The sequence below is a fragment of the Oryctolagus cuniculus genome, chromosome 4, assembly GCF_964237555.1.
Source record: "Oryctolagus cuniculus chromosome 4, mOryCun1.1, whole genome shotgun sequence".
NCBI classification, from domain to species: domain Eukaryota; kingdom Metazoa; phylum Chordata; class Mammalia; order Lagomorpha; family Leporidae; genus Oryctolagus; species Oryctolagus cuniculus.
The window spans coordinates 52,257,217-52,273,162 of record NC_091435.1 but is presented as its reverse complement, the minus strand read 5'-3'; the positions used below and the strand labels follow the sequence as shown (position 1 = coordinate 52,273,162).

Genomic DNA, 15,946 nt, shown 5'->3' with positions numbered 1-15,946 from the left:
TTAGCAGGCAGCTGGATTGGAAGTGGAGCAGGAAGGATCTGAACCAGCACCCATGTTGGATGCTGGCCAGGCAGCAGCTTAACCTGATGTGCCACAGCACCAGCCCCATTTTCTCTACTTAAAAACAAAACAGTGACTCTCACTTCAGTTTTTCACAATAGACACTATTTAACATAAGTATAAAATATTCTGAATTTATGTTAGATGCAGTTTGTAAAAAACAAAAAATGGAAGATCTAGGCTGTTGGGCTGGTGTCTCCTGGCTTCGGATTGGTGTAGTTTTGGCTGTAGCAGCCATTTGGGGGGTGAACCAACGGAAGGAAGACCTTTCTCTCTGTCTCTCTCACTGTCTAACTCTGCCTGTTAAAAAAAATTGAGCATTAATATGTCTTTAGGATCCTGTTTGCAAAGTTTTAACTTTTTTAGTAATAGATTATTTCTCACAATCCTACCAGTGTCTCTTTGAACAGCACATTTTAACTTGTCAGAATATTAGTTTTTTCTTTTTTCTTTTTTTTTTGACAGGCAGTTATACAGTGAGAGAGAGAGAGAGAGACAGAGAGAAAGGTCTTCCTTCTGTTGGTTTACCTCCCAAATGGCTGCTGCTATGGCCGGTGTGGCTAGTGCTGTGCCAATCTGAAGCCAGGAGTCAGGTGCTTCCTCCTGGTCTCCCATGCCGGTGCAGGGCCCAAGCACTTGGGCCATCTCCACTGCCTTCCTGGGCCACAGCAGAGAGCTGGACTGGAAGTGGAGCAACCGGGACAGAATCTGGCGCCCCAACCGGGACTAGAATCCGGGGTGCTAGTGCCCCAGGCGGAGGATTAACCTAGTGAGACGCTGCGCCGGCCCAGAATATCAGCTTTTTCTATTCATTTTGTATTCCATTATTCCACATGATTTTGCTCTCATGTTTTTCAAGCTGATTTGTTACTGAGGGAGATAAAGAGAGACAGACAGGCAAAACAGAGATCTTTCATTTGCTGGCTCACTCTTCAAATGCCCACAACAGCCAGGGCTGGGTCAAGATGAAGCTGGAACCCAGGGACTCAATCCAGGTCTCTCATGTGGGTGTCAAGGACCCAGCTACTTGAGCAATCACTGCCGCCTCTCAGGATGTGGCTTAGCAAGAAGCTGGAATATGGGACAGAGCTGGGACTGAAACCTAAGCACCCTGATATGGGAAGCCAGAGTCCCAAGCAGCATCATTACTGCTAGGCCAACTTCCCACTCCTTCTCACCTGTTTTCTGATACCTTTTATTAAACAACTTATTGGGGCCAGCACCATAGGTCAATCATCTGCCTGCGGCACTGGCATCCCTTATGGGCTCCGGTTCGAGTCCCGGCTGCTCCTCTTCCAGTCCAGCTCTCTGCTGTGGCCTGGGAAAGCAGTGGAAGATGGCCCAAGTCCTTGGGCCCCTTCAGGCACACAGGAGACCAGGAAGAAGCACCTGGCTTCAGGTTGAGGCCATTTGGGGAGTGAACCAACGGAAGGAAGACCTTTCTCTCTGTCTCTCCCTCTCACTGTCTGTAACTCTACCTCTCAAATAAATAAATAAAAGCTTAAAAAATTATTTATTTTTTCAAAAGTCTAAGTGACAGAAGGGAGAGAGAGAAAGAACCAGACAGAGATATGCAACACCATATCTGTGCTAGGCCAGAGCCAGGAGCCAGGAACTCCATCCTGGTCTCCCACATGGGTGGTGGAAATCTAATCTTCTTTTGCTGCCTTGGCAGGCACTGAATTACTTAGGCCTTCTGCTGCCTTCCCACTTGCATTAGCTGAAAGCTGGATCAGAAGCAGGGCAGCAGGACAGGAACAGGTACTTGGAAGTGGGATGTCAGTGTCGCACGTGGCAGCTTAACTTGCTGCATCTCAACTCTGGCCCCTGTTTTCTGACTACTCTTGTTTCCAACAAGTCTTGAATGCTATGACATTTTGTTATACATATTAGTAAAACAGGATTGTGTAAAAATGCTTATACTACACTCATACATCAAAATTACTGTGGATAGCTTAGAGAAGCAACTAGAAAAAAACATGATAGAATTCCATTAAAGAACAACTTCGAAATTTCAATTTAGGAGCGCTGAATAGTCAACTTGTCACCATCATCTAATTATGGATGCATGAAATAAAATAGGTCACAAGTGAGATTATATGAAGGTACTTCAAAAAGTTCATGAAAAATGCAGTTATAAGATAATGAATGTGTTTTCCATAAATGTTTTGAAGACCTCTCTTATTCTGAGAAAAAAAATACTTGCATTTACTGAGTATTTACCATGTGTTAGCTGATTCACATATTTTCCTTTATTTACTGCTTAAAATTACACAATGTGGTAGTTATTATCCCTATTTCTCTTTAATTTAAAAGGTATATTTCTTTGTTTTGAAAGGCTTAAAAGGTAGTCCAAGAAGCAATTTAAGCAGTATAATCCATAAAATTGCTTAAAGGATATATATATTTAATAGATTTTAATGTATTTATCTAAACTATATTAATCACAAAGTATACTATTGGCCATTTCACGTACAGGCAATAACATAATGAGTATGACACATCTTCATCTCTAGGCAATGTGTTTGTGAAATCTAGTGAGGGAGGTCAAGGATTATGAGTATGGTGAGTATCACTCAGAACAGGGTGCCTAGGGAGCATGTGGGAGGAGCTACCCCAGCCTCAGGAAAGCTTCCTAGAGGAAGTGAACTGAAGCTTAAAGAGCATGTGGAAGGTCGCAGGGTCAAGTGGATGAACTGAAGAGATGTTACTTGGAAGAAAGTAGAGTTCTGTGGCTAAAATAATGTCTTCAGAGACCTGAAGTTTGGAGGGTTGACTAACAAAGTTTTTTTTTTGAGATTATAAATGATTTTACACACTATGATTTTAGACTTCATGCAAAGGGAGAAAGGATTTTACCCAGCACAGTACATTAGATTTGCCTTTTAGGAACGATCATTCTAGTGGCAGTGTGGAGAGCTCACTGGATGGACAAAAACACCAAGAAGGAGGTTTGTGCTGATCCAGTTCATAGATCACGATGGTCTCAGTGGAGGCAATGGTTGTGGTAAACAAAAAGTGAACTGATTTGACAAAAACACATGTCTGCAGTGAGATCAGATGTGGCAGTAAAGGGAGGAGACAAGAACAACTTTTAGGTTTTTAGGTTGGTCACCTGGTAATAACAGATGATGCAGAAGAACTAATTTGGGTGCCAGGGTGGTGACAAGTCCAATTTTCTATGACCTTCCTGCTTTCAGATTCACCATTGACAGCTTATTATATGCTGATTTCTGAGTTAGGTATTTTAGCACAGCCTACCTTATTTAGGTCTTAAAATATCTCATTATGTGGGTATAGGTATGCATATTTTATAGGTAAGAAAACTAAAGCTCAAACTGATGAATGATTTGGTCAAAATCACATAACAAAGGGCAGGCATGGGAGCACAGTGGGTTATATTGCTGCTTGGAATGCCTGCATCCCACACTGGAGTGCTGGTTCAAGTTCCTGCCACTCTACTTCCAATCCAGCTTTCTCCTAATGCAATGGAAGGCAGTGAATGATATCCAAGTACTTGGTTTGCTACCACTCACATGAGAGGCCCAGATGGAGTTCCTGACTCCTGGCTTTGGCCTGGCCCAGCGCCAGGTATTGTGGGCATTTGGGGAGTGAACCAGTAGCTAAAATATCTCACTCTGTCTTTTCCCTTTCTGTCACTTTGCCTTTCAAGTAAATAAATCTTTCCTTAAAAATCATATAGCAAATAATTCCCTGAAGAACAGACTATGTTGTCATGATGGTAGCCTCTGAATCACAGCAGTGATAGAGAAAGTGGATACTGAGTCTTGAGCCACACTCAACTAATTCCCTCATACTTAGTTCCTGAGCCTGCTTTTGTACTCTGGCATACCCCATGCACTCACCATCACCTATCTCGTTATGACAGCCAGATCTGCAGTTTTAGTTCAGTTTTCTATGCAGGTTTCTTTCTTTTTTTTTTTTAAGATTTATTTATTTATTTGAAAATCAGAGTTACAGAGAGAGAGAAGGAGAAGCAGAAAGAGATCGTCTATCTGCTGGTTCACTCCCCAGTTGGCTGCAGTGGCCGGAGCTGTGCTGATCCGAAGTCAGGAGCCAGGAGCGACTTCTGGGTCTTCCACACAGGTGCAGGGGCCCAAGGACTTGGGCCATCTTCTACTGCTTTCCTAGGCCATAGCAAACAGCTGGATGGGAAGTGGAGCAGCTGGGTTTCGAACCAGTGCCCATATGGGATGCTGGCACTGCAGGCAGTGGCTTTACCTGCTACGCCACAGTGCCACCCCCCATGCAGATTTCTATATTCATAACCTATAGAACTTATCATTTCATAAAGATGCCTTGGATTTACTTTGTTAAAAGTTCAACCTCCTACTCCTTTGTGATTTCTGACCTCTGCAAAGGGTACCAACATTCTTCCAGTGACTCAAATCAATGGTCAGGAAAACAATTGAGTCTCTGCCTTTCCTCATATTCAAACTTAACCTAATCACATGCCACCTTCACGTATTTTCATCTGCTGCATTTGTCATCCTCTCTCTAAGTGACTTATTTTAAATTTTGATCACTGTGATCACGGGTATCTTGGTCTTGTTTACCCTTCACCCATCACAGTACAAGGAAAGCAATCCTACTGGGAAGGGATGCTGACATAGGCAATTCTGTGTCCTCACCTCTGGCTGTGCCCCCTTTTGCCCTTTTCTATGTTGGTTCCAAGCACAGTCTCTCAGCTGGGGAGCTGATCTCTGCAAGAGGGTTCCTTCTTGCCACGTGTTCTATGCATCTAGCACGAGGCCTTGTCAAGCAAAGGACGGAGCTCCAGTTGTCAGATATGGGATTTATGAAACATGTATGGGGGTCTTGGAAATTTGTGGAAAATACATCTTATGAAAAAACTATGCATGCATTTCAAAAAAGTTCTTGCACCAAAAATAAACTTAACTTTTAATTCCATTTTCACCAACTTTTTGAAGGATCCTCTTGTTTAGGAATAGCTTGAGAAAATTTACATTAAAATTCATCTTCATAACCATTTCCTTTGTGGAAAGTTTTACTTTACAGGTACTTAGTGATTCCTTAATTCAGGACTGACAGGGAGTAGCATATGGGGTGCTTTGTCTAGGAGACTAATTGAGGTTTGTTGTTTTAGGAGATGAAGGGGTGATAATTAACTAGAGAGAATTTTGCAACAGTTTGGATTTATGATATTCGTAGGCTGTCATCCTTTGGGAGAAGCATTATACAGGGCTATACCCTTATTTAAAAATGTAAGAAGAAAATTAAAATAAAGTGAGAAAATATGAAAGTAGCTGAGATGAGAATTTCTATGCAGAGGTGGGAGGAATTAGATTCTGTCAAATTATTATCGAAAACTTGGGTGGTTATTTTAAATAGACCATCCTGGTTCCTTGTCATCGATACTGCAATTTTTAACAGTGTAGAATCAACATAAGGCTCAACTAGGGGACGTAGCAGACTGCTCTGCTCTTGCTAAATCTGATGAGTTTTCCAATTGTGTTGATGGTTTTTGAATCAAAGCAGGCAATGTGCATCTTTTATTAAATAAGGCAAACAAAGATTAGACAGTCAATATGAAGATGCTGAGATATTCCTGAACAATAGCTTTGAACATGGACTGCCTGGGTGGTGCAGGGTATCACATTTTTATAAGACTGCTAAGTATCTCCAAAAGAGATGCATATTAAATTGTTATTCATACTTTGTTTCAAAAAAGGCTGTTTCAAAAATTTAGCAGTGACTGAAATGTATACTAATAATGAAATGTGAAATTATTATTATTCTGCTTGTAAATATTTATCATAGCTTTGTGCAAAACCTAAAATTTCATATAGAAGGAAGCAGATGAAGCAGAGGGTACCAGTAAGCACTTACTTTTTGTGATAAAAATTGCTTCCACAGATTAGGATATTTAGAGTCATAATAACATGGCAAACACTAGTAATGTATTTTGCTGATGTGCAATATAAATTTTGAGTCTATGTAGGGGGTGAGAGAGAGAAAGAGAGAGTGATGGTTATAAGTAACACAAACATATTCACTTTCCTGTTTCATGTTTTCCAATATATAGTATTTATAATACAATTAAAAGGAATTGAGACTCAAATGAAACTGTATATTCATGAAAAACATGAATGGAAAATGAGGATAGGGTGATAATAAGATACAGAATGAAAACTCTTTCAAAAGCTACTTTGTTATTTAGCCCACAATTTCCTTTTCAACTTTAAGATAAGAACTTTCTTTAAACCCAACACTTACTGTGAGAACTCAGAACAGAATGTCAAGGGCCCTTATGCAATAAATAGGGTCTGTCCCTCAGTAGGTCTCTATCTTTCAGATTGCTGAGAGAGTGGGTGAAATGGGGAACAACAGGAAGTACAGGATTCTCCTAAGTTAAAGGTTGTCAGTGACATGATTTATTGTTTGGAAAAAACTTCATCCCTAGCAGTTGAAAGTCATACTTCTTGACACTGAGATAACTAACAGCTATTATGTAATGATGGCTCAGCTTGTAAGCCGTTGGAGAAGTATCTGTGAGGGAGTTGTCTCAACTGCAAAGAAGTCCCAAGCTGTCACTGACAAGCTCCGGCATTGAGCAAGTGTCTGTCTCTTCTTAAAGAAATGAGGGCTGGACTCTGCCTGCAATCACGCTTTTCACCTCAAAAAGCTTCATTTCTACAATCACTGAAACAGAAAACTTAATCTGTGGGAATTTCAGTAACATCTCTAGATCCGAGTTCCGTGCATGTCTTAAAGATTCATTTATTTAGGGGCCAACGCTGTGGCGCAGTGGGTTAAAGCCCTGGCCTAAAGTGCGGGCATCCTATATGGGCGCTGGTTCAAGACCTGGCTGCTCCACTTCCAATCCAGCCCTCTGCTACGGCCTGGGGAAGCAGAAGAAGATGGCCCAAGTCCTTGGGCCCCTGCACCCATGTGGGAGACCCAGAAGAAGCTCCTGGCTCCCGACACTGTATCAGTGCAGCTCCGGCTGTTGCAGCCATCTGGGGAGTGAACCAGTGGATGGAAGACCTCTCTCTCTGTCTCTACCTCTCTCTGTAACTCTGGCTTTCAAATAAATAAAATCTTAAAAAAAGATTCATTTATTTATTTGAAAGAGATACACAGAGTGAATTCCACAAATTTAAGTTCCACAAGATTTGGCTGGTGTTGTGATGCAGCATGTGCAATGCTGGCATCCCAAATGAGCACCAGTTTGAGTCCCATAAGAGCTTCACATCCAGCTCCCTGCTAATGTGCCAGGGAGAGTAGTGGATGATGGCCCAAGTACTTGGGTCTCTGCCATCAACATGGGAGGCCCAGAGGGAATTCCAGGCTCCCGGCTTTGGCTTGGACCAGCGCTGGCCATTGTGGCTATTTGGGGAGTGAACCAGAAGATAGAAGATTCTCTTTCTCTCTCTCTCTGTTGTGTGTGTGTGTGTGTGTGTGTGTGTATGTATGTATGTATGTGTGTGCGTCTATATATAACTCTACATTTCAAATTAATAATAATAAATCTTTAAAAAAAGATTTGGCCTCTGTGAAATTACTGTTTCCCACAGAGCGCCAAGTGCTCAGATGGAGCTCTGTGGGAGACAAAGGTCTAGATGGGGGTAGGGGGTGGGCGTGTGGTGCAGCAGGCTAAGCTGCTCTCGGGGATGCCCGCATCCCATGTTGAAGTGTCAGTTCAAGTCCTGGCTATTCTGCTGCTGCTTGCTGCTAATGTATCTTGGGAGGCAACAGGTGATGACTCAAGCCCCTGGGCCCCTGTCATCCTCATGGGAAAATTGGATGGAGTTCCAGGTTTCTGGCTTCTGCTTGACTCAGCTTCAGTTTTTGCAGGAATTTGAGGAGTGAACCAGTGGATGAAATATCTCTCTCTATCTCTCCCCTTCTTTTTCTCTTCCTCTTTCTTCATCTCTCTGCTTTTCAAATAAAATCTATAAATATATTTTTAAAAAAATTCTGACAGAACCTTGTAAACTTATAACTTTGTAAGTGAAAAGTGGAAGATTTGAACACTATGATTACTGCTTTCAATGTCACTTTCCTACAACAATTATACTTTTTTGAAACTAAAGTTGCATTCCAAATCTATGAAACCATTTTATTTTTTAAGAAACTAGTCTTCTTAAAACTCAAGGCCATTTTTCTAAGTATTCTCTGGGGGAAAAATAACCACCTAACAAATAATTCTTCAAAGATACATCATTTTTACTTTAAAAAGATATTAGGCAAATAATACATTTCCAGGTTCACTACAAATATATAAAAGCTATGGGAAAATGGCTTATGGTTCAAAAGAAGGGGATTTTAAGATGCTATCCTTGTAAGTGCTCCAAATAAAACAGAAGTGAATAAAAATCATAGAAGCTAAAGATAGTTAATATACTTATTCTAAATAGAACTTGAAGGCAAAATTAAGTAATTTTCTTTATGAAACATTACTATTATGCATACATTTTCTAGTTTTGTGGTCATTTATTTAAAAAATTCCTTTGAAAATTACACTTTGGTAGTAGCACATTGGTTACTGGTTTCCTTTACTTGGGACATTATTCTTTGAATTATTTATGTTGGTGATTGATTGCATCTTGTAATATTCTTTATTACTCTTGCCTCTGTAGTAGACATACATCATGCTAGTGTAATTAGTATATATTTAATTAAAATGCTGCTATTGCCTGTGTACCCATAGTAAGAATTACTGAAAAACTGAGAGGAGGAAGGCCGTTTTGAAAATTGCTTTGGTAGAATACATATTCAAATCAATGCAAAAATTCCCTCTGTAATACGGAAGGCTGAAATAATAGGAATGGGCTTTTAGCAATTTACTGTATCTTATACAGATCATTACACAAGGACCATTACATAATAAAGTAGAGTTTGGGAAATCTAATCAGAGACAAAAATTGGAAATGACTGGACTCTCTGAGTCATAAAATCACACTGCATTTCTAGGTAAGTGGATTCTACATATCCATTCTTCTTGGCTAAAACACTAACCCATAACTAAGAAAGGTTAGAGAATTATGAGGACAAACGAGAAATACAGGAAAAAGGTTATCTTCATTCTTCTTAAATTCTGAAAAAAAAGGGACCATTCAGATGAGGTCAAAAGGTGGTTACCAACCACATTGCCCATAAAAACAAAACCTTAAAGCTAAACTGCATCCCGGCCCTCCTCATCTCAGGTAAGCTTTAGAAAGTAACCTAAAGCAAAACTCGTTATTACATAAAAGGTTGTGGAAAGAAAGGAAGAAAAAAAAAAAAAAACTCCCGAAAACAAAAACACTGAGGCTGCACTGTTTTCTAGTAAGCTTCAAATGACATGCTCCCTGAGAGTGGCTATTTGTTTAGGAAACTGAACTACCTTAGGAGCATATGCCTAAATGATGCCACACTCAGGAGACATTTGGGTTTCAAACTGCTTCTAGATGACAAAAAAAAATCTTTTAAACAGCATCAGGTCAGGGGGAGAAAAAACAAAATGAAACAAAACCCAAGACTCCAGTCTTGCATTCAGATCATTAGCTCGAGCTAAGTTGCTTCTCATGTTAGTGCTGCTGGTTTTTCCCCCACATATTAGCTCTGTGGGGATTTGGTTATCTAATGTTGCCTGCTGTTCATGTTTTGCTTCCACTTTCTTCTGTGAGGCACATTACACGGTGTAAGTGCTGGAGGAAAGAGCTGCAGTGCCCTTGGTGTCATCCTTGGAGCTTATGTGGCTCTGGCATTACAACGTGCTCCCATTATGTGGTAAATAACAATTATTTTGAACCTGGATGAAAATAATACAAAACATTACCCTGGAATACCTTATAAGAAAAGGAAAAAAACAAAAACCTTCATACACTAGAAAACAGCAAGGAGCCATGCACCTGCAATTGTGCCCATGGAGTGTTTTGGTAATGGGCTACCTACATCAATCATTAGAATCTGATTAAATATGTTAAAAGTATAAGATAAAAAGATTTCTATTTCTAAACAACCTAAACAGCCTTGAGTCAATCCATTTCTTTTGCTAATAGAAAACAATGACAATGCTTCCCTTAAAATACAGCGGCATGCACAATTGAAAATGTTCTGATCTCATCAAGTAGATTTTTGTGAAGCTGCTTTGAAAATTAGACTTCTACAGTATAGCCTAGTGGTGAAAGCATAACTTGGAAGTAAACAGGGGCTTGAACTTCGTTTACACCATTCAACAGCTTTGTAACCTTGAGTAAGTTACTGATACCTTCTAAGTCTCAGCTTTGTAATCTGGACATGAGAGTAATAATAGTATCTACTTCAGAGAATTATTTTGAAGATCAAAATGCTTGGCTCATAATAAGCTTAGAAAATACAAGCTATTATTGTTACTCATTAATTAAACATCTTCTAAGTACCAGGTGCTTTACATACATTATCCCTAAATCTTTTAAACACTGCAATAGAGTTTTGTTTATTTATGCTTTTTTTTTTTTTAATTTGAGAAGTAGAGAGATGGAAAGATAAATAGCTTAAATCCACTGATTCACTCTCCAAATGCCTGCAGTGGCCAGGACTAAAGCCAGAGGCAGGTAATGCAATATAGGTCTTCCTGATTGGTGGCAGGAACTCAATTATCTGGGTCATCACCACTGCCTGCTAGGGTCTGCCTTAGCAGGAACCTGGAGTCAGAAGTCAAAGCCAGAAGGTGAACCCAGGTACTCTGCTGTGGGATGCAGGTGTCTCAACTGTCATCTTAACCGTTAGGCTAAATGCTCACCTCTGCAGCTGGGCATTTTGAACCCTGATACTATTATAAAAAGCTTAATCCATCTGCCTAATATGCGGCTAGTGACTTGTGGAGCTGGGATTTGAACCTAGACCTTTCTAGTTTATAAAGCAGTGACTCTTAACTGTGGGTGATTTTGTCCTTATCTCCAACTGAGCAATACCTGGAGACATTTTTGGTTGTCACAACTGGGAGAGTGCTATTGGCAGCTAGTGCGTAGAGGCTGGGGATCCTGCAAAATATTCTACAAGGCACAGGACAGATTTATCTGGCCCAAATGTAAATAATTCTGCAAGACCCTATAGTACTACTGGCCTTTCCAATATAATCTGCAGCTTCATTAGACTATAACCATGCACACTGTTAATGTTTTGGTGCCATATGACACTTCAATAAATAATTCTGCCCCAGAAAATGATGTATACCTAAAAGGGAAAATGTAATACACCTTCTGTAAGTATGACTGCATTCCTTTGGGGGAATTCCTTGCTCATGTGCTCTGACTGTGGGGGAACTGCCAATCGAAGTGCTCCATCCACCTTGGAATGCACAGACTGGCACATGAACCTAGCTGGGCCAATCACAGTATTCATTTCTCTGGCATGCTTTTGGTGCACAATTGGGTAGGCCAGCTACAGTGTTCTCTGGGACTGGTAAATAAATTTTACAGACAGATCTCATTCTGCTGAGGTTGCTAACATGGAATGTCTAGCCCTTAGTCTAACTAATACAGCAAAGAAAAATTTACTACTAGGTGAAGTGAGGTCAAAAACCTAAAGAAGCACTAAGAATCCTGCATGATTCCCTAAACTATGTTTGGAAATATTTGCCTTTTTTTTTTTTTTTTTGTTAGTTTAGGTTGGGTTTCTGTCACTTGTAATTGAAAGTATAGTGAGCAGGGACAGACATTTGGCACTGGCTAAGGTGCTGCTTGGGCTGTATCCATTGCTGTATTTGGAGTGCCTCTGTTCAAGTCCCTACTCCACTTCTGATCTAGGTTACTGCTAAGGTACGGAGAGGTAGCAGTTGGTAGCCCAAGTACTTAGGTCCCTACTACCCATGTAGGAGACCCAGATGGAGTTCTTGGTTCCTGTTTTTGGCCTATCCCAGCCCCAACTGTTACAGGTATTTGAGGAGTAAACCAATAGATGGAAATTTGATCTCTCTCTCTCTTTCTCTCTCTCTCTCTCACTCTGTCAATCTTTCAAGTAAGTAAAAACAAATAAAACATTAAAAAAGAATTCTGAATAATACTCTGTATGCTTTCTTTCTCTACACATATGCATATATATGTGCATACATGTTGATTTAACTATGTTCACACAATGTTGTTTCTATCACAACAGATACATATAAATGTGTATGCATATATATATAGAAGGCACTAGTCTCTTCTTGATGAGTGTATAGTGGGAGTGAGGGTGGGGAGGGCGTAAAGGTTTGCAAGTACCAGAACTTCATCTGTCCACCTAAAGAGTGTGTTGAGAGTGAGCACTGGTTTTTCGAATTACCCATCACTCCCTTACAGGCATGCTTGGTCCAGTAACTGTGACAAGACTAATAGGTAACTGTGGAAGGGCTAATTAGATGGCAACTGATGTTGTTTTTTGTTAGTTCTTTTAGCTACTAGTTGTGTGCAGTCTGTTTTATCTCATTTCCTTTCCTTCATGTACAATACCAGTGACCTTTGGGAAATTTGTTATATTATTCACCAAAGCAGATTCTGCAAATTCAGAATTGTTCATTGTAATAAAATATATGCCATAGTCTGTAGAATGGAGACACTATTTCATGAAAACTATCTGGAATTTCCTAAACTCCCATAAAAATCGTGAAGCATGGTAACATTCCATTTGATCTGTGCTCATAGCCTTGTTAAACACACGGTAATGTAGTAAAAATATATAAAATATTCAAACAGAATATAGTAGAATTTTTGCTATCACATTACTTTCTTTATTTAAACTGCACCTTGGTGGGAAAAAGTGAAAAATAAGACTATACTTTAACCATATAAACAAGACACGCAGGACAAATAGAGAATAGCCAGTGGTTGGAGAGAGCAGCTGAGAAAATTCTGCTTCCAAACAGAAATTCTGGTTACAGGATCTGTCACAGATATGCTGACTTCCAATCTGTTAAGTTAAACAGAATTTAACTCTCTCTACTGCAGCAGCAAAAAATATTCACGAGATACGTGAAAGATGTCAGCTCTTACTACTTTCCTTTAGTCTTGCATCAATCAGAAGACCTCAAGACTGAGCTTTTTTTTTTTCTCTCCAAACTACTTTTATTTTTGTCTCTTCCTCCCCTATTCTCAGATTTTTGCTTGAATATTCTTTGATAACCCACACAAAGACCATGACATGCACCAACTTAGGCCCCACATGGGCTTGGAAACCCCACCAAGCTCAGGGTGGAGCAATTGCTCAGCCTTGTGCTGTGGACACTGCAGTCCTGAAGGAATGATCATGGGCTTCATGTGAGAAGTCCATTCCTGGCTGCAGCAGCTTCTCCTGCCTCTAGATACAGTCTCTGCGGCCACATGAAGTGCAATAGATGAAATCACTCTCTAGATGGTCATCTAGGACACAGATCATCAAGGTACCTGGCCAGAATGGGTGGGAGGTCCAGGAAGGGAGGGGCTGACAACAGAATCTGGACTACTGCAGGCAGCAATTCAGAACAATTTACATAGTGGTCTAGGTTCAAAACTACACATTTGCTTTTTTTTTTTTTTTTTCAGAAGCTGCTCCCTAAAAATCTGTCTTGTGATCTGACGTCTTCACTTGTAGCTGTTCTGCACTGTGGAAGCCCTGTCTCAATTCTGGCACCTCCAAAGAGAAGCAGCAAAGTTCTGAACTTCCAAAAAGAACAATTTGGATCTTTCCTTTGTTGAGAAGAGTGTATTAACTATTTTCTCTGACATTATAAAATCGTAACATTGGTATCATTAAAAAGGGACATTAAAGTCATCTAACTCAGTCCCCTTATTGTATTTTTTCGTCAAGGAACTGAGGTACTTTGAAAAGTTAAATGATTTTCACAGTTGAAGTACAGTCTACATAACCATGGTCATGGTTACTAAATGGTTACAATGGTTACAATGTACCTCAGGTGCTAGGATAATCTAGGCAGTAGGAAAAACTAAGAAAGTATTCTTTATGTTTACTTGTCAAATCCTATTTTAAGAATGATTATTCTAATAAGAATGACTCATTATTTCTTTTATGACCATAAAGGAATGACTTTTGTGAATATATTTTATAATATATTCATATAGGTACTTAAATCAAACCCCCAGTATTCTTTATCTTCCTGTCTTGCCCTCCTCCCATAGAATTTATTTATTTATTTCATTTATGGTTTGCTTCCCTCCCCTTAGAAGTCAGCTCCATGAGGGCAAGATTGTCAGCCAAACCCCCATGGAAGACACAAGTATTCCCTCTTTTCTTCTCCTTGCCCAGGAGTTTCTCTAGAAGTTGATCAGAATTCTTTTCTAAGGTCACGGACAACCATTCCTTACACAATTTCAGGGAAACCATGCCACTTCCCTATGCCTCAATTTCAGGACCAATAAATAAAGTGATTGCACTGGATAATCTTCCCTGTCCCTTGTGAGTGTAACATTTGTTCACTGCTGTATTCCTAGTTCCCAGAATGGAGAGCACACCTGATAAATATTTTTAAACGGATTTGTTAGAACAGTAGTACTTGCATGTAATGAGAAAATTAATATACATCATTTGTGAACACTCAGACACTTTTTACTCATATAGGTATGCTACTGCTCTGACTTCGGCAATTTTTAAATTTTCAATGTGTCAAGGGACTGGTTAAGACGAAGACTGAGTGGGGTATCATCTGAGGAGGGCACTTTTCAGAGCAGCAAGCGGGATCTTGTATTCTGGAGGGGATTTTATTTGGGAGACTTGTTCCAGTAGCAAATTTTTATCAAAATAGGGTAAGTAGGCAAGAATTACCTTGGATATAGAGAAGAACAAGAGCTATGGTGACTGAATTCAGGGCTTTCATTACCTTATTCAATTAGTTAAAAAATAGAAGAAAAAACCCAAAAACATGAATTTTTATCGGGAATGAAATTTCTGCTTCTGGAATTCAGTTTTAGGAAGAGCTGGAAAGGTGTTCAGGAATTGCTCCAAACAAGGCCTGGTGGCAGGGAAGGGCAGTAAAATCCTTCCAGCAGAATTCCATAGAGAATATTAGTCTCCAGGTAAATAACCTGGATCCCAAATGTCTAACTGTTGAGGGTGAGGCAGAGGTGGCTAGAAACAGCACACTTTGTACTTACTGCCAAATTCTGAAATGTCCAGCCAAGCTGGCTTTGTGTTTTGACAATATGTTCTGGAGAGCAATGACTGAGCAGTGTGTTTGACCTCAAACCTGCTGCTGCGTGGGTTTCTGGACCTGGCATTTTCTGCAGTATCAGCAGACATTTACAGGACTAAGTGAGGCTGAGCTTCTAAAGCAACAACACGTGGCAGGTAGAAACAACAGCTTAGACTGGCCATCTAGACTCCAGTCTTGTCTATACCCACATTAGAAAAACATACATTTTTCTCTCTGAGAAAGTCCTTAAACTGCTCGGACAATATGAGGTTGAGATGGCATAGTAAGTTGAAGGTTGTGGGATTTCTCAAGTGATTAACTGGGAGAAGGGAAATCGTAGTGGCAACAGTTGTCTTCTCTGTATGTTCAGGGATTATCTATAGGTATACAACCTTTGTTAGCATTTATGAACATTCAGAAACACATTATAGGTAATTTCCCACATCCTTATCTCAGGAACCATCAAACACTTTGAGGAAGGCAAGTGAGTAGACAAAGCTTGAATTCTGAGATGAGGAAGGGGACAGTGCATTTGTTTGCATTATTAGGGAACTCATATCTTCTGACTGCTGCTTCTACCAATGTGGATTGGTCATAGAGGTTCCATGTGTGAATTAGATTGTTTTGTAATATTATCAATCACCAAGGTAATTTGTATAGGCAAAACAGAATCAAAACATTACATAAATGGCCATGTATCTCCAAAGAACTATTCTGGTTGACACAGACTGATAACACACTTCCTGAAAGCATTCACTCTTTTCCCTCTAAGTGATA

The 15,946-nt window shown here is 39.9% G+C and overlaps 1 protein-coding gene and 1 long non-coding RNA gene across 11 annotated transcripts in view; one reads left to right on the top strand and one right to left on the bottom strand.

The window, feature by feature from the left end:
* Positions 1-13,798, top strand: part of LOC103350570 (uncharacterized) — a 50,927-nt gene extending 37,129 nt beyond the window's left edge. For both annotated transcript variants that reach the window (XR_011387816.1, XR_011387815.1), the window contains one exon: positions 13,566-13,798. This is a non-coding gene — a long non-coding RNA (uncharacterized lncRNA). The remainder of the gene's footprint in view (positions 1-13,565) is intronic.
* Positions 1-15,946, bottom strand: part of EPHA6 (EPH receptor A6) — a 1,017,309-nt gene that overhangs the window by 20,934 nt on the left and 980,429 nt on the right. The gene's annotated exons all lie outside the window — the stretch shown is intronic.